Source organism: Chlorocebus sabaeus, chromosome X (genome assembly GCF_047675955.1).
Source record: "Chlorocebus sabaeus isolate Y175 chromosome X, mChlSab1.0.hap1, whole genome shotgun sequence".
Lineage (NCBI taxonomy): Eukaryota > Metazoa > Chordata > Mammalia > Primates > Cercopithecidae > Chlorocebus > Chlorocebus sabaeus.
Genome location: NC_132933.1, coordinates 146,593,753 through 146,613,771, shown reverse-complemented (window position 1 = coordinate 146,613,771; position 20,019 = coordinate 146,593,753).

Here is a 20,019-nt window from a genome sequence, read left to right as displayed (position 1 = left end):
AACTTCCTCAAAAAAGTACTCAGGATTTTTAGGGAAATAAATATGATAGATGCAGATGGTGGAGAAATGGAGAAACCACCATTTACTCGTAGCTGCAACTATCCTTGTTTTGCAAGAGGTAGTTTATATGAAAGATCCTTGTAACTTTTCAGTGGTTTTAAAAATTATTCCTTTCTAAGATTTCTCTCCCAGACAGAGGCTAGAGAATTTATTCTTCCATACCAACCTCCTTCAAGTGCATCTACCTCACCAAAATGATTCCTATATGGCACATCAAATATTTTCTTAGTTTAAGTAAACTAAAGTTCATTATACTTAATGTCATTTTACACTTTGAAAGGCTCCTTGGATTAATTGGCCATGCTCAGCTATGATACAGAACCATAGTTGTTGGGGTTTTTTTGGGGGGGAGGCAGGTATCAATAAATATTTTTGGGAGGAAAATGGAATGGCTATGTGAATCGATGATTTGAAAGAATATCAAGTCTACTGTTCAAAAGACAGGGAAGAAGGTATTTTTTCTCCAAATAGTAATATTTCCCAGGGAGTCAGGATTAGAAGGTAAACTAGATCATTTAATTCAGCGATTCTCTTTGCTCAGAGTGGGCGAGTGGGGTCACAAGAACTCCCTTGCAGAGGAAACTGGTGCCATGAGGGTGAGGGGGTGTTGCCAGTAAATACGGAGTCCTTCCATTCAATTTTTAATTGAAAAATAAAATTATATATAATATGTATTTATGGTATACTATGTAATGTTTTGATGTATGTGTACGTTGCAAAGCAGTTAAATCAAAATAACATAGCGATGAACTCACACTTATTATTTGTCAGGCTGATAAAAAAAAATTCAGCCAAAATACATTTAAAGAAGTTTAATTGAGCAATGAACAATTCGCGAATCAGGCAGTCCCCAGAATCACAGAAGACTGAGAGAGACTCCAGGGGTGCCTCATGGTCAGAATGAATTTATAGACCAAAAGGTAAAGTGATGTACAGGAATTGGAAGTGAAGTACAGAAACAGTGAGATTGGTTGCAGCTCAGCGTTTGCCTGATTTGAACGCAGTTTGAACATTGAGCAGTCTATGAGTGGTTGAAGTATGGCAATTGGAATTGGCCAACACTCAGCTATTGTTACAGGCACATACTACTAAGTTAGGTTTTCAATTTTGTCTGACAATTAAGCTAGGTCACAGTTGATCCACACGGACTCAAATATAGAAGTACGGAGTCCTTCTCAGGCCATATTTAGTTTGCTTTAACAGGGCAAACACTTAAAATTCTACTCTTTTAGCAGTTTTCAAGCATACATTAATATTAACTGTGCATTTCTTGAATTTATTACTTCTGTCTAACTGAAATTTTGTATTCTTTGACCAACATCTCCTCAGTGTTTGATCTCACTTACCTGTGGAATCTAAAAAAGTCAAACTCTTAAAAGCAGAGAGTAGAATGCTGGTCCTTCTATATTTGCTTCTGTATTTCCTGTAGGACAAACGATATTCTGGTTTTCAAGATAAACCAATTCTTTCCCTATATCCACATCCTTCTCCCCTTCTTTGTTGTTTCTTTCCCTACTTTCCCACCTCTTTCCAATGCCCTCTCCATCCCCTGCCCCAGTCAATGTCATCTTTTTGTTGAAACTTTCTTAACCTGCTCCAGGAATGGCTAGAGGCATTCTCCTTTTTGTCCACATGCTCTGTCCTTGTTCTGTGAATGGTGTTCACTGCATTCCATTTCGTGCTACTCTTAGATCTGTATCATTCTGGGCTGAGGGCTCCTTGACACGGAGACTCTACATTGCTTATCTTTGTAGCAATATGGGGGCCGAGCAGGGGTCACTGCATGTCTTCTGTATAGGCAGATGATAAACATTTTTGTCTTTGCAGACCATAAGGTTTGTGTTCCAACTACTCAGCTGTGCTGTTGTCGCAAGCCCAGCCATGATCAATATGTAAACGAATGGGTTTACAGTAGCTATCTTTACAAACACAAGTGGATGGCTGGATTTACTTTCCTGACCTGGTTTCGTAGAGTCCAGTGGGATCTAATAGAGTGGTCATGAGAGGGATGACTTAAAAATGCTCACATGCTTCAAAAGTTAAAGCATTCAACATGTTTTAGTAGTTTAAGAAACTAAATAGAATTTAAACACTAACCATAGATATACGTATGTGTATATATTAGAAATACATAGTTCTGCAGTAAGACTTAATACAAAGAAAGCAAGAAAGTGATGAATACAAGATTTAGGATAACAGTTTCTCTGGGCAGAGGAATGCAGGGAGATGGAATAGAGGAACCAAACAGCACAAATCGGTTATTTTTATAATTATATTTTTGTGTGGGTGCCTATTATATTACTATAAACACACTAAGAAATAGGTCATATCAGGACTAATGATGAGAGTATTCATGAGTCAAGAATTATGTTTAATATGTTTTTTAGGTCAAGGCCATAAAAGAAGTTCTTATAGTTATCACCATCCTTATATATATTCTCAACCTTCCCGTTGATCAAGATTCTTCAAAGATGGCAATATTACTTTGATGTCTTCAACACATTCTCTCAATGTCTCAGGTGGTAATTGTTGAGGCCAGAGTTTTAAGCAGATTCAAAATGCTTTAGGTGTTCTTTTACCAGGATTGTACTCCTAGTGGATTATTAGAATTGCATCCTGCTGTGACTCTCAGAGTACCAGCTTCAGAAGTGGGCAGGTGCTCTATGAGGAAGCTGGGCTTGGAAGCCCAGTGTAGCCTAGTGGGTAAGCCTTCAAAGCCAGACTCCGTGACTTCAGATTTCCACTCTGCTTCTTACTCCCTGTGTTAATCTGGGCAACCGCTGCTTTTCCTTCTCTGTAAGATGGAACAATTGTAGCATATACTTCATAGGGGTGTAGTGGGCATGAAATTTGCTAGTAGAGGAGATGTTTCCGGAACAAAGCTGACACATAGTGGCTGCTGATGAAATGTTATCTCCTGTTAGTATGATTATCAAACAATTTCGGTTCCTGTTGTCATTTAATAAGAATTCTGGAAGGAGACATGAGCCTATTTTTTGCTTAGGGATTCAGAAATATTAGGGACGCATTTGGTGCCACTCTCTTTGGTCTCTCACTCCATGATGGTCACAACATGACAGCTGTAGCTCCAGTGATTTCGTCTCCATTCCAGAATGGGAGAAGGAAAAATAGGAGAATACAAGGGATAAGCCAGACAAGTTCATATCATAGCAAGGCACACTTGTCCAAGCCAAGGCAATGGCTTCCTTTTAAAGATCATTGGGTAGATCCATGTCACACAGAGCATCACCTGGGCTTTATGGCAGGTTGGACGATGAAGTCCTATTCTAGTTGGTTATATTGTAACTCAGAACAAAGCAAGAGGACTACTCAAACTGAAGGTGACGACAACGAACATTGGGCAGGCAACTTGCAAAATGCCAAAAACTGCCACTCCTTCCTAACCATGCTCATTCTATTCTGTCCAGCCTAGCACCGAGGCAAAGCAGAAGAGAAATTGAGCTTTGTCTCTTTGTCCACAGTGAAAAGTGTATGTTCTACAGCAAGCAACAGGTGGTGTTCTTCTGCAGCAACTGTAACATTATAAACACTTTTCTGTGGTAAGTTTAGCATTTTTGTGTGGTGGTCAACTTGTTCTGGATCTGAACTTTCTTGACACTACAATTATATTCTGGACCTCTCTTTTGTAGTTTCCCTTGAGGGCTTGTTAGATAATCTGGACACATTGTTTGAAAATTATTGAGTAAGAGATCACCCTGATCCTTAGACTTGCTGTGATATTTCGTACAAAATTTCATTTTTTGAAAATACTTGTTCTGCCTGAGTATTTTTTTCATAGAGAATCTCGAGTAATGCAATATATCTATATCTACCTATATCTATATATCTCAAGTGGGCACATTCAATGCACATTCAATGCACCTTCTATGCCTATGAGGAACTCCTCATAGATAGGCAGATAGTTTGAATCATGCATGCTCACCCCCAAAATATTAGCCTCAATTAATGCTTTCATCTTGATCAGAATTATGTCTTGAATATTAGATATCTACTAAAAATCAGGAATGAATCTTTAATCTGCATCTTTTTAATATCAAGTTAAATGCAACTTACTTTTGAACTTTTAAATTTTACTTAATGTTAAAATTAGTAAGTTGTTCAAGTAGTTCCAAACTCAAAATAAACATTTTGTGTTGTGACATTTCATACTAACATTTCATCAGTTGTTTTCAGGTAATCATATATTAGATTATTAGATTTGTGTATATTCTTCTGGTGTTTCCTTAATGCAAATATGAAAATGAATATGTAGTTCTATTTAACCATCTTTCCAACACAGAAGTCAGCATTCTATATGGATTATTTTGTACCATTTTTCACCTAATATATTATTGAAAATATATATTTAGAAGAATTCTATTTGATAATTTGCAAACTATTTTACTATTCAAGTTCTATTTTGTGAAAGATCATCTACCTTGCTCTCCAACTTCCCTGATATTCTCTTTCTCTCAGAAATTTACTTTGTTCTTCTCTGATCTCAAATAGGTGCTATTACTCTTAAAAACATACAAAACAAAACCAGGGTATACATTGCCTCTCACTGCTTTCAGCATGTTTTCTTAGAGATAAACCTTCAAAATATCCATAATCACAGAGAGGCCAACCTTTAACATCACCTGATAGTATGTTCAGATCCAAAGTATGCCTAAAAAACAAAAACAATATGATTTAAAGCTCCTTGCATATCAAAGCATGATAAACCAAAATTTATGTCTGTAGCCCTCAAGATCTGAAATCAGCTGCCTCAGGAATATGCAAGTGATTTTCCATGTATTTTTCCTTTTGAATGACCTGGGAAGGTGGATTTTCTTCTAAAGACTCAGTATAGATTTAGAAGAAGCAAAGTTTATTAGTGAGCCTTAGGGTAGGTGTTGATTGTTCTGGAAAGTTGAAGGGAGCTGGAATTCATGACTGACATTTATAAAATCATGGCATATGGAAACACTTATATATTTTTATTCATCTAATTTCAGAATACCACAACCAGGACACATTCCTGGAAGTCAGAAGGTCACAGTGTTAGGACAAATGCCACAGCCATTCTTTACACACCAGACAGGAAGGATGTAGACCTCGTTTCTGGAAAGGGCTATAATAGATAGAGAGTATAAGTAGATATAAAAGTATTTCAATATATTTAGGTGATGAGTCTACAAAGAAAATAGAAAAGAATAGGGATGACTGATTTATATTTCTACCTTTGGACATGACATTGTGTTGGGCATTTGATTGATCTAAGGAAGAGTCTTTACACAGAGATCAAACATGGAGCACCACATGGCCTGTGTAGTTGGTCTGACTCAGTACTGCCTATGCTAGGCTCTTATCCAAGGTGCAGATCTTCCTGTGAGGTCCTGGAGGTCTCTCTGTCTCAATCACCGAACTGGGATCTTCAGCTTTGCCCGGTGTCTTCATAGTAGCTTGAAACTGAGTTCATCTTAGGATATGGTCAAGCTTGTGACTCCAAGTAAGAATGGCTGGACCAAGGTCGGGGGGTGATGAATGCAATGTGGTTGGAGAAGGAAATATTTGTGAGAATGTACAGCTACCCTAGTCATGGATTCATCCACAAGAAGAATAGTTTTGGGGGATAAGATGATGGGAGGTGATGCAAATAATTTATTGGGGATGAGATGATGGAAATCAGTGTAAATGGTTTACTGAAATAAGATAATAGAAGAAGTTGATAGAAATAGTTTACTGGGGACAGGATGATGAAGGTTAGTATAAATATTTATTGGATATAGGATGAAGGAGTTGGTGTAAACATTTTACTGTGAATAGGATGGAAAAAATTGATATAGTTTATTGGGGGATAGGGTGATGGATATGGTGTAAATATTTATTGTGAACAGTGAAGGAAGTTGGTGTAAATATTTTATAAGAGATAGGATGATGGATATTGATAATGGTTTATTGGGAATAGGATGATGAAAATTGTGTAAATATTTCTTAAGATAGGATGATGGAAGCTGATGTGAATAGTTTATTGGGGGGTCTGATGTCAGAGGTTGGTGTAGTTTATTAAGGGTAGGATGATGAACACTGATGTGAATAGTTTATTGGAAATAGCATGATGGAAGTTGACCTCAACTCTAATTGAATTGTGTATTAACCTTCATGATCTCATCACAGAAGTCATATTCCTCTGGAACGAAGACCACGTTAAATGGGCGTGAATGCTCAGTGTGTGCTGGCTTCTGTCCCAGATAAATGTTACCTTTAATTTTAACCTTTTATCTGATCCATTTTTGTGCGTATTTTCTGGTGGTCTGTTTAGTTGTGTTACTACATATTTAATATGCTGGGCTGTTTATTGTCATTAAAAGGAATGATACACATGATGTTGTAAGCCTTACATTCGCATGTGTCTCTAAAACCAAACACAGGGCTGTAAGCCAAAAGGCACTTAATGGATAGATGGATGGGCTGATGTTTTAGAAATGCAGCTTTCACTGAACTGAGAGAAGGTAAGAACATTTGGTGATATGCCAACAATCAGCTGATTTAAAGATTCACAGACTTATTGGCATTCTCACAAGTCTTGCAGTCAAGAAATCTACTTCATTTTGTTTAACCCTGGGATTTCCAAACTTATTTGACTCCAGATTTTGTTTCCAGTAACATTGTTGGAAAACCTTTTGAACAACCCGTATGTATTTGTACATATCCTGATTTTTATTGGGTAGTTAATACATGAGGTCCTACTTATATGAGTGGCAAAAACTTATTTTTAAAAAATACTCAGAAAAAGTATAAATACTAGAAATTTGTGCATGAAGTGAATTGGCATTCAGAAACCTTTTCTAGGTTTACGTCAACTTCATTTTTTCTAACAATTGAAATAGAATCTGCTTTAGGAATCTTTTCAGTTGATTTTAATAAATACTATGTCAAGGTATTTATAGATCAAAATTTTAGAATAGTCTTGTATTTATTTTGGTAATGAAAGTAAAAGCAAAACAACATACCTCTTTAAAGGTTTAGGCTAAGCATAGTTTATGGCAAAATATGAGTTCTTGACCTTTTATTTTAACCAGAAGAAATTCTTGGGTTCCTTGTGGACAAGTTATTTTGAGTTCAGCCCTGTCAGTGCTCATGAAAGGGTAAGACAGGACATATTGTCAAAGAAGTGGCTGTCTTATGGAAAAGTTGGGGATAGCACGGTGTAGCAAGTAATAAGAAAAATAAGATATGCAGAGGAATAATTATAAAAATACCTGTTATACAAACATGACCTTGGATGTGCCCAATATAAATGCAACTGCTAGACCTCTATTAGCGTATTCCTACTCCCCAAAGAAGTTATGGGAATTACTTTAAATTTAAAAACAGGAAATGTTTGAAAGTTAATTGACATCATCTTCTTAATCTAAGACCTGCCATTTTTGTTAAATTCTTATTAAGTCCCAGAGGCTTGTTTTAGAAAATAATATACTGTACCAGCCTCTCTGAATGATAGTCCCCCGAAGACTTATTCCATCTATTATTTTTTCCTAACTTCGTGAAGCTAACTCATGGATTCCTGTGTGATACGAATTGTGATTTAGTGGAGGAGCACTGAATTACAGATGAAATGATGTGGATTATGGTGCCTGGATTGGCACTCACTCATCCATACTTCTTAACCTGTCTGGACCTCAGTAACAACATTCGTAAGTAACTAAAGCCATAATCACCCATGGTCATTATTCATTATATGAAATGTCAAAATGCAATAAATTATGTGAAAATATTGAAGTTATGATGTCATGCATACATATCATTGTAAATTAAATACCCTTTCTATTGACTATATCTGCCTTCATCAACCACTTGAAATTGATAATTAGTCAAAATTGATTTCCTTTGCCATTTGTCCACAGGCTTTGGTTGGGAATACCTGTCCTTGGATACCTTTTGGAGGCACACGCAGCCTAGCAGCTTCCTGTGAAAGGCAAATTTGCGTGCCTTCAGATTGAGAATTCAACCTGCCTCTATGATAGTTCCTTTTCATTGTTATCTAATTTGTAAAATTAAGATACATTTAACAATTACCAGACACTTGCGGTGGGAATGTATCTGATACACTCCCAGAACTTCATAACTTTTAGTAGCTAGTTGACTTATTGCTAATGTGACTGGTATGCGTGACAACAGGGAAAGCTACCTTAAATAGGAATTTTGTTAAGGTCATGCCTTTTTAATGGCATATTTTTGTTGCTGTTGTTAAACCTGCAATCTTTCTTTATTGGACAATTTTTGTCCATGCTGTTGATTTCATGAATATCCTACTATTTGGCAAAATGTTAAAAGAAAGAATCAATATTTTATATTGATTTAGCTGAAAGTAGAGAAAACGTAAATGTTCAGTAAAAATAGAAGCTGAGAAAAGCCAGAGTTGGTTTTTCCATAAATGAGACGAGTTTTGTACCTAGGACTTGCTGTGTTCCAATGGCAATGGGAATTACAAGGGGAATGATGACTTCCCAATTGGAAGACAGTATTCAAGACATCATCTTAGACACAAAAATCTAGCATGTTAACTCCCTAAATGATTACTTCAAAATGAGCACTGTTAGATTTTTCTGGATTTCTAATAGTCCAATTTGAGGTGATGACACTCACTTTTCTTTTTTAACGACATACATTCTCTCTTCCTGATATCATCAATGATTTATTCTTTCACCTTCTTCCTTTGTACAACAATCTTATGTATTTTTTTTTTTTTTTTTTTTGAAAGTTACTGGGGAACATTTCTGCTCCCTGGTGAGTATTTGCCATATATAAGCTAGAATTGTTTTTCAGTAATTCCTGGTGAGTTTAATTTTTATCGTGATGTTCTGATGTGCTATGTCTTTACTAAAAATTTTTACCTTGAGATCTTATAATATTAATACAGGTAGAATAAGAGGGTTGTGGTTACCTGTTTTCCTGGGATGTCTTTTTCTCTCCTGTTACTTTCAAACTTTTATGTGTCCTGAATGTTTTAGGGATGGCCTTTTTCAGCTGGACATAATGAGACATTTTAAAATCAAATGTCAAATTCTCTCTTTAACAGTTGAATTGAGTCCATTTACATTTACTCTATTTTGGTTTAATTTCTCCCGTTGTAGTTGATACTTTTTATTTGTCCTGTGTATTCTATGTTTTCTTTTCTACATTCTAGATTTATTTTTGTTGTCAAAGAAATTTTGCTCTATGTGACTTCATCTGCCTCTCCCTTGGTTTGAAAAATTACACTCTATTTCTATCCTGTTATAGGTTACCCTTAAAATTTTGAATACTCAAATAGAGTTTACATGGAATCTGTATTTCTGCCCTTCTATGAAATATCACAAGAAATTGAGAATACTTAAATTCCAAAACCTCCTTTGCATCTTTTAAGTTCTTCCTTCCTCTTCTCTCCTATTCTGTTTGGTTACTCCCAGAATTAGACATTACTATTTTTGCTTAATATATTTAGTATTTGTGTATGTAATGGCACTAACCAATTTCCTTACTCACTAGTCTCAGTATTTGAGTGGTTTTCTTTGTTTCCAAGGTAAGTGCTTTTCACTGTGTACAATTAGCTTTGTCTTGCATGTTTTTCTTGATGACTAGGTGTAGTATTTTTGCCATAGGTAAAGGTACTCTAGGTTGATGGTAATTTTCTTGCAGCGTTTTGAAGACACTTTATTCACTGCTTCCTGGCTTCCTATCTTGGCTGTTGAGAAGTCTCCATCAGCCGAATGGTTGATTTTTGTAAGTAATGGCTCCTTTCCCACCCCTGGTTGTTTTGAACATCATCTCTATGACTTCCATAATTTGCCAGCTCCCTACATTCCAACTAAGTGTAAATTTCTTCTTAATTTATGTAGTTTGTGAATTACTGAGCTTTCGGAATCTGAAGAGTCACAGCTTTCATAAACATGAGCTCTTTCCAGCTGTGCTTCCTGCTTTACTCTTGCTTTTCTAGTTTTTAGGATTTGGATCTGATGTATATCAGACATATTTTAACTATATTTTTTTTGAAATGGAGTCCTGCTTTGTTGCCCAGGCTGGAGTACAGTGGCTTGATCTTGGCTCACCAGTAGCTGGGACCACAGGTACATGCCACAACGCCTAGCTAATTTTTGTGTTTTTTTGTAGTGACAGGATCTCACCATGTTGACCAGGTTGGTCTTGAACTCCTGGGCTCAAGCGATCTGCTTTCCTCGGCCTCCCAAAGTGCTAGAATTTCAGGTGTGAGCCATCATGCGTGGCCTAGAACTCATTTTTTTGTTCTCATTGTCTTTCTCACTTTTATGCTCCATTCTTTGTCTCTTTTTCCTGCATTTGTGTATTATATTTAAGATATAATTTCTAATACACTAATAATTTTCTTCAGTGCCATCTAATCTTCTGTTTAATCTGCACTGTTTTAATTTTAATGCATGGTCACAAATGTTCTAATTGTTGTGTCTTTTGTTTGTTTTTGCCAAATCTACTTGTCCTGTTTTTTAAACTCCTTTTTTACCTCGATGCCCTGCTCATGAAGTCTGTTTCCTGCTTTGTTTTTGTAAACATCCTAAATGTATTTGAGTTACATCCAAAAATCTGTATGTCTGAGGTGTTACATTCTATGTTTGAGCATCCCGAAGTCCGAGTTCCTTCAAGGTCTAACATGCTGTTTGCTTCTACAGCTAACTCTTGTTCTTGGTGGTTTGTTGCCTTGTGTGATTTTTAATTTGTGTTTGCATGTTTGTTAACCTGTGCATCTGTAAGAATCCTTTTGCTCACTGTTACAGGGAAGGAACCACCTTCCCAGTTCTAGGCATCCTGTATGTTACCAACATGGTGCCATCGGAAGTCCAGTTATTGTCTTGGATCTTCTTAAATTGTGCATCTAAGGTAACGTCTAACACCCAAGACTTTGCAAGGACAATTCTAAAACTACAAATTCATTAGAGGAGACATTTTTTTCCAGCCTGGATTTTAGGTCTGAAGGGTACACTTTTCTTTTTTCTTCTATTAGCAGGTGGATATCATTTTTTTTTCTCTCGTATTAGCAGGTGGATATCTTTTCTGGGCCAGTACCAGACTGGCAGAATACTCTTTAGAGTTTGTGGCTGCAGGAAGGGCTTTCAATTCCAACTCCAAACTCAGTACAAGATCAAAATCTTGTTTATTCTCTATCCTGATAATGACTAAGCACCTCAGAGAAGTTTCAAGTCTTCTGAACACCCAGGTTTCCTGACTTATTGTGTCTCTACCCCCTAGCAATTAATGACTTCTGCTTTCCTAGAATTGGTTATGTGTTTTAAAGAACATTCCACTTTTTCTAGAACTTCCATGGCTTCTTTAGCGGGAATGTTGTTTGGGCATAACAAGTCTGCCATATTGGTGGAAGCACAAATCGTACAGGTCTTCCTTTCTATTCATTCCACCTTTGCCTCTTATACTCACCTTCTTCAATGAATGAGGCCAGCAGTTTCTCAATGAACCTAATTGACTGGACACTCTCTTATTTCTCTCTCGTGGCAATTTCTTCTATGAGTTTAATCTTATTGAAATGCTTTGAGTGTATCCTAATTCTCTGCTCCAAACCCTACTATACTCTTCCATTGTTCAATTTAAATTTAAATTTCTTCTGGAATTTTGGATCTCCTGTAATTTTCACTTCTATACTTAGACAAATGAGTGTTGACTCCCCCCATTGTACAAACTCGACTTTTTGTCAGTGTGTTTTAAGCAAAGTATCTAAAAATATTCCCTTCTCACTCTTATTGTCTTGACTCATTTTATTGTCCTCTTCTATAGAATGACTTCTCTTCTTCCCTATTTTGAGGTATATCCTAATCATTCTGCAAATCCCACTTTGTTTATGAAGATTTTACTAATCAAGGTGGCACCAACCCTTATAAAACTGTGAAGCATTTATTGTAATTGCTTGGAAGTAACAGGTAAATACATTCAGACTTTTATTGCCTATTGTTTTATGGGCATTCACTTTGTCTTCTCAATTACTTTTAATTGTAACAAGGATTTTTTAAAAATGATCCATTAATCCCAAAGTGCCTAGCATAATGCTCATTCTACTTAATAGAATAACTGCACAAGACATGCGTTTAGAATGGTCTATTGCAAGTAAAGGTAAACTAATGTTCCTTTACTTTTTTTTCTTAGAATGAAGAACATAGCATAATTCCTTTAATTAATTAGGATACTGCCTGCTAGGACTGGGAACCATTGAGTTCACACTAGATCCATCGTTTACCATGCGGCATGAGGTGGGGGCAAAACATCCTGTGTACCCGAATCTCTCTGTGCTTTCTCTAAGACAATGAGCTCATCCAGCAGATGCACCAAGTCTCATTTCTCTCAGTTTCCCTGGTACTTAGCACAGTCTGTGGTTTTAGTCAGAGCCTGATAAATATTCATCAAGCATATGGCTGGATCTTTGCTTCTGGGACTCCTGAGATACAATCAGAGCACATCCTCACGTTGCCTCTTACTGTTCCTGGAAATGTCCTCCATGAGGGGAATCTCGCTCTTTCCACTGGCTTTGGTCACACAATCCACCATTCAGTTATACGAGATGTCCAGTTATAGATGAAAAAGTTAAAGAAAAAACATCTTATTTTTGTTTATGGTTTTTGAGACTAGGTCTCACTCTGTTGTCTAGGCTGTAGTACAGTGGCATGGTCATAGCTCACCACAGCCTCAACCTCCTGGGCTCAAGTGATCCTCCTGCCTTAGTCTCCTGAGTAGCTGGGAGTACAGGTGCACACCAAGACATAATTTCTATATATTTCTTTTTATTTTCAGAGATAGGGTCTTGCTCTGTTACCCAGGCTGGAGTGCAGTGGCATGATCACAGCTCACTGCTGCCTTGACCTCCTGGGCTCACGTCAGCTTCCCAGGTAGCTGGGACTTTAGGTGCACCACCATGCCCAGCTAATTTTTGTTTTCTTTTGTAGAGATGGGGTCTCTCTATGTTTCTCAGGCTGGTCTCGAACTCCCGGGCTCAAGCAATTCTCCCTGACACAGCCTCCCAAACCAATGGAATTACAGGTGTGAATCACTGCACCTAGTCAAGAAAAATCATCTTGATTTAAATTCACAACTTAAATTATAAGGGAGGCTAAGATGGGAGGATTGCTTGAGTCCAGGAGTTGGAGATCAGCCTGGAAAACATAGCAAGAAATTAAAATATTTAGCCAGGCATGGTGAAACATGCCTGTAGTCTCAGTTACTAGGGAGGCTGCTGACATGGGAGGATCGCTTGAGCCCAAGAAGTTGGGCTGTGGTCATGCCACTGCACTCCAGCCTGAGTGACAGAGTGAGACCCTATCTGAAAAACCACCACCACAACAAAAAATCCTCAAAACAACAACAATAAAACACCAAATAAATTTACAACTTCTCCTTTTCCCCAGCTGCAGCTTGATGAAGACCGGTCAGTTAGAGTATATGGTAAGGGGGTGATGTCTGTTTTCTTACCTCTCCTTCTTCACTACCTGGTGGCTGTGTTTTTTTTCCCCCCTAGGGTCTACAGGGAGGGAGGAGAGGTAAGAGCCTCAGTAGGTTCTTACTCAGCAGGTATCATGACACTCTGTTTCCTTGATTTCTGGAATTAGCTGACGGTCAAGACTGAAATGCTCTCTTTTGGACCCATTTGTGGACTCTTTGCTATCTCCTGCCTCTCATGGCCAGAGACAATGTGTGTTGCTCTTCAGGACAGCAACTCTGAAACCTCCTCCTCCGCTTCTGCTCCTGGAGGGCGAGAGCACAGAGGGGAAGCTGCATTTGCAGGCCGCACACGTGGGAACTCGTTGCTGTAAGATGATCTCAAGCCAATGCGGATGTGCAGGGTTCACCCTGGTCCTCTTATGACGATCCACATGCCATCACCCTGATGATAGGAGGAAGTGAATTTTCAGACACAGCCCTCTGCTCTGCACCACAAGGCAGTTTCATATTCTCAGGAGAGAGTCAGGTATTCCCAAGTTCAGGGGATGCACATCAAGTCTGAGAAAAAAAATGAGTCAGAGAAGATTGAAGGGAAGGCGTTCTGGGGACATAATGTTAAGGAACAGGGAAATGTCATATACTTGTTATAGTACATATGATAACATATAAAAACACATATTTGAATGAAAAACAGAACTACAGAGAGAATAGAAACATAATAGAGTTTACAAACTTCACAAAATGGGCTCATGTTTGACCTTCCATAAGAAAAATAAAGCCCATTGATTCATTAGGAGAAACGGAGGTTGTTCTAAAACAGAAGGCTGAATTTTTTAAGATGGGTTTTAATATAAGAGATGGAGTAGTGAACATTTGCCATCATATCCTTAGAACCTATGAAAGTGCTGGCTTAAAGGACTGTGTGCTGCACCCTTCAACGCGTGCTGATTATGTATTAGGCTGGTGCAAAAGTAATTGCACTTTTGCCATTAGTTTTAATTTTTACTTTTAGTATCCATGCTAAATTTGACTGTCACGTGGTGATAGCAAAAATCAAACAAACAAATAGAGCTCATTATCCAAATACACAGAGTACAAAATTACCTGATATTTTAGAAATCTAGAAGGTACGTAAGCTACTTCTACTTCAATCACTCTTCGTTAAGATAATTCTTCTGACTGGGCTTGATGAGAACTTAGGTAGGATGTAGTGTGGAATTGTTTTTTCTGATAAGCAATTATAGCTGGCTCATTACTGATATTGACAGAAAGTGGATCTATGCACTTTAAGGATCACAAAACAGAGCGTATTATGCACATCTTACACTGCAAGTTATGAAATTTAAAGGAGATTTGTTTGAGAAGTACAAGAAGGTGCAATAGGCCTCAAAGAATAAGAAAAAATATATATAAGCAATTTACATATCTTCAGGAAAGTCACTTTCCTGAAGATATGTAAATATCTTGAAGATATATGTGTCTGTATGTATAAATAAAGATAGATAGCTCTCTCTCCATATATATATACACACACATATATATACATATATATATATATACTCCCTGGTTTTACTCCCTGACTCCCTGAAACACAGCCAAGAAAATAATGCGTGATTTGACTTTTATTACAAGAAGTTATAAAGTCCATGCCATTTCTCAGAATCTCTTAGGTCTCATGGTTGCCAATTTTATTTTACCAGCAGAAATCAAACATCTTATTTGCTTCTCAGCAAGGCAGCCTCAGAAAAACCAAAATGCTAAAATGTCACCTTTTTGGTGGGGTTGATTGCATTGGAGTTCCTAGGAGATCCCAGAGAGAAAAACTGATTGATCGTAAACACAGACGTTGATAGGTGTGGCTGTAATCACAGAGGGATGTGAGACAGGCAGACATAGTAAACAAAGACTTCAGGAACAACCTCATGAGGGATACGGCCATGGCCTGTTTGCAGTGAGGCTCCATGAATTTGCTTTTGTTTGAGCAAACATGTCATTTAATGTTGGAGGCAAAGGACTTCTCCGTAAATGGTTGTCCATTCCATTACCACTCAGTAAATATGGAAGAGGTGGACTCTATGTACTAAGAGGAACAATGGAAAAAGGTTAAAATTATCTAAAATTACAAGTACAATTAGCACTTCTTTTCTAGGTCAAAGAAGCATTTCAGTGATGTCAAAAACAGGATACATTTAATGGAACAGGAGTAAAACATGCCTGCCTTTTAAAGGTAGATCATAACATCATGTCTTTACTTGAAAACAATTTTCCTTAAACCTCTCAACCTGGACTATTCCTAGAGACACGAATCTCCCACATATATGACCAATACTTCAAATATGCTGCGTGTTCTCACACATATATATTAATATTAATAATGACGATAATGATAGCTAATTTCATAGAGTGCCATGTTTACTAAGTATCAGGCACAAATACTTTACATGCACAATAAATAATGATTCTCAAAAGCTCTATGAAGTTTCCTACCTGCAATTCAAAGAAGAAATAGAAAGTAATGTATGTATTTTCACTGCATGATACAAGCAAGTGCTCCAGTATTCATACGTGCACATCAAATCAGCTGTTTGTGATAGTTGCAAATGCCCTTGACACATGTTAGGAGTATGGGGTGGGGATGGTGAATTCTTTGCACCAGGGACTCAAATACCATAAGCAGTGTTGGAATTTTTCTGAAATTATTAACAACTCTTGGTAAGTTTCCAAATAAATAAACTATAATTTTCCCTTTAATTACTTGGCAACTGTTTCCTGGAAAGTTCAATGCTTATTAAAAATGTGCAAAAAAAAAGTGCTTGAGTTTAGATATAAAATGGAGTTAGGTTCTAGATTTAGATTCAGGTCATCATTGAGAGGTTTTATATATACATAAATACCTAGCAGGAGATTTCAAAATTGTTTTACATATGCATAAATACCTGCAGGATATTTCAAAATTGTATGGGAAGTGATACAATTCTTCTTTTGTTTTATGTTATGTACATTGCTAAACTTTTCTCATTCCTGGCATTTGTCCACTAAACGTCAGTAGTGACAATAAGTTAGTATAGTAACAATAATAAAACATATACAAATAACTCACTAAATTCCACAATGACCCCCTAGATGAGATAGAGCCATCATTGAATAATTACTGTTCTGGGAGATCCCTGGATGGACTTCAGGAACTCCTTGAACTCTGAAATTTGATGGAGAGTGTTTATAGAGAGCTGCATTCTTCCAGGAAGGCTGTCCATAACACTTAGAAAATTATCAAATGGTGGCAAATTCTCAAGTCCTCAAATTCTCTTGCGTGCTCATGCCTGTTATCCCAGCATTTTAGTAGAGACGGAGTTTCACCATGTTGGCCAAGTTGGTCTCAAACTCCTGACCTCAAGTAATCTGCCTGCCTCAGCCTCCCAAAGTGCTGGGATTGTAGGCATGAGCCACTACGGCTGGCCTATTTTTCCTCCTTTTCAGTTCCAAATATTCTCGTTCACACGCAGAAAGTGAAGTGATGGCTGTTAGCATGATGGCTCTGTTAGAAAAAGAGCTTCACCTTCACAAGCACATGAATGGCATCAGTTTTCTATCTATAACATCAGAGGACAGAAATAGAATATCAATGAAGCTAATTCTGATAATGGCACAGTTTTTTTTTTTTTCTAGCCAGTTCATGAAATAAAAGTAGAGCTTTGCAAATTTTTAAATTATTATACTTGCAACTCTACGCTTGTTGTGAATGCTGGTCTAATGTGGAAGATGGAATTATTTGTTTTGCTGTCATAATGTGATACCAATTTTATAAAACACACAGCTTGGTAGACACAAAGTTCTTACTAAAGTAAGAAACCAGTGGGTGAAATATATACTTGGGAGTAGTTGTGGTTCACAAATCATTCATAATTGCAACAAGATGAACTGCACTACCAGAACATATCAAAATCAAAGCTGTAATTGTCCACAAAGTAGCAATTATCAAAGTGTGGTTTTCAGACCCTTGGAGTCCCCAAGATCCTATGAGGGGGTTCAAAACCAAGTCAAAACAACTTTCATAACATAATCATGTCATGTGCCTTTTCCTGAATGTTGACATATGCACTTCAGGGGCAAAACAATGGTGAGTAAAGCTACTGGTGCCTTAAATCAAAACAGTGACACTAAAAGGTACGAGTAGCCATTGTGTATTTTTAGCACCATGCAGTCTCAGAAACAAAGAAGGGAAAGGGCAGTTTCACTTAAGAGTGACTTGGAGGAGACAATAAAATTGTATACAGCTCTTCTGTGTATGTCTTATTAATAATCTCTACAGTGAAATGGAAACGCTCGTGCAGCACTTCTGCTGCATACTGAAGTGTGATGGCTGTTTTTGAGAAAAGCACGTGTGATGTTGCTTCAATTGCATACTGAAGTGGCTGCTGTTTTCATGGAAGAGCAAAAGTATTTGAAGGAATGTCTGATGGACTCACCATGGTGATTCAGAATTGAATAAAGTGAGCCCTTCACTTCAAGGAAAAATCAGATTTTTGAAAAACTTTCATCGACTACTGAGAACTACCTGTAGCAAAATATTTTCAAATCTAATTTCTGATGTCATTAACAAATGCGACTTTTGGGCCCTGTATAGTGAAATATGTCCACATATTGAAAATCTGCATAGTTCAAACAACTGTTGTTTTCCAATTGCATGGCGCTAGAAAAATTAAGTGAGTAAAACCAAAACAAAACATTGTGAGTGCGACACAGAGCAACACGTTTTCCTTAAGAACATACGAAAAGTTCATGGCTGTGATTTTAGATTCCACATTGCACACAAGTTTTAAGAAACGACCACATTATCTGAAAAGGCTGTTGAAATAGTCCTCCTCTTTTGAACAAAGAAGAATGAACCTTGCTTGTAGTCAGGGTTCTCTTTAATCAGGCACCTGTGGGCTTTCCCACTGCCTTCGCTGTTACAGGGTCACTCAAGGGCTGCTGCAAAGGAAAGCAAAGACGAAAACAGGGGAAAAGAACGAAAGTAAAAGAGAAGAATTGGGGCTCCTGCACCCTGTCTGAATGGTACAGCACCTCTTTCCTGATCCTTAAGCCAGAACAAGGGCTTCCGTTATCCTCTCTACCTGTGCTAACCAGCTCAGTTCCTGGTTTGTTGGTGCATTGCATTCAGGATAAAGGACCCTGTGTCAGTCCCTTCTCACACTGCTATGAAGAAATACCTGAGACTGCGTAATTTGTAAAGAAAAGGGGTTTAATTGGCTCGTGGTTCTGCAGGCTGTACAGGAAGCATGGTGGCATCTGCTTCGTGGGAGGCCTCAGGGAGCTTTTACTCATGGCAGAAGGCAAAGTGGAAGCAGGTGTCTTACATGGCAGGAGCAAGACCAAGAGTGGGCAGGGAGGTGCTGCACACTTCTAAGCAACCAGATCTCATGAAAACTCAGTTACTGCCATGAGAATGGCACAGAAGGGATGATGCTAAACCATTCATGAGAAACCGCCCCCATGAGAGCCAATCACCTCCCACCGGGCCCCACTTCCAACACTGGGGATTACAATTCTGCATGAGATTTGCTGGGGACAGAGAGCCAAACCATATCACACCCCAAAGGGAAAACAATAACCAGCTCATTACTGTCTTGGTGGGACTTGGAACTCCATTCATCTTCTCCAACCTGTCTCCTCTGTCGTAGCAACTGTGACCTTGAGTAAGTACAATTACAATTAGCATAATAAGCCATTACCTGATCTGATTTTAACACATTACAATTTCTGAATGGGATGTATTTAGTTTTTGTTGCTATTGTTTTTTAATTAATAGGCTTTCTTAAAACATTTATTTATTTATTTATTTTTTGAAGTGGAGTCTCCTCTGTCACCCAGGCAGGAGTGCAGTGGCATGATCTTGGCTCACTGCAGCCTCTGCCTCCTGGATTCAAGCGATTCTCCTACCTCAGCCTCCCAAGTAGCTGAGACTTCAGGCATGCACCACCATGCCATCTAATTTTTGTGTTTTTAGTAGAGATGGGATTTCACCATGTTGACCAGGATGGTCTTAAACTCCTGGCCTCAAGTGATCCATCTGCCTCTGCTTCCCAAAGTGCTGGGATTACAGGTGTAAGCCACCACACCCAGCCAATAGGCTTTATTTTTTATAGCCATTTTAGCTTCACTGCAAAGTTAAGTGGGGCATCTTCCCACTGCCCCACATATGAATAGCTTCCCCTACAGTTAACATCATGCAACAGATGGTACATTACAATTAATCAACCTACATTGACACATCACTATCATCCAAAGTTCACAGTTTACATTAGGATTCACATTAGTTTATATTAGAGTTCATTAGTGTTGTGCATCCTGTAGGTTTTGACAAATGTATAATGACATGGATCCACCATTATAGTCTTATGCATTTTCACTGCCTTAAAAATCCTCTGTGTTCTGCCTGTTCTTCCCTCCGTTCCTCAAACTGCTGTCAAGCACTGATCTGTTTACTATCCCCATAGTTCTGCCTTTTCCAGAGTGTCCTAC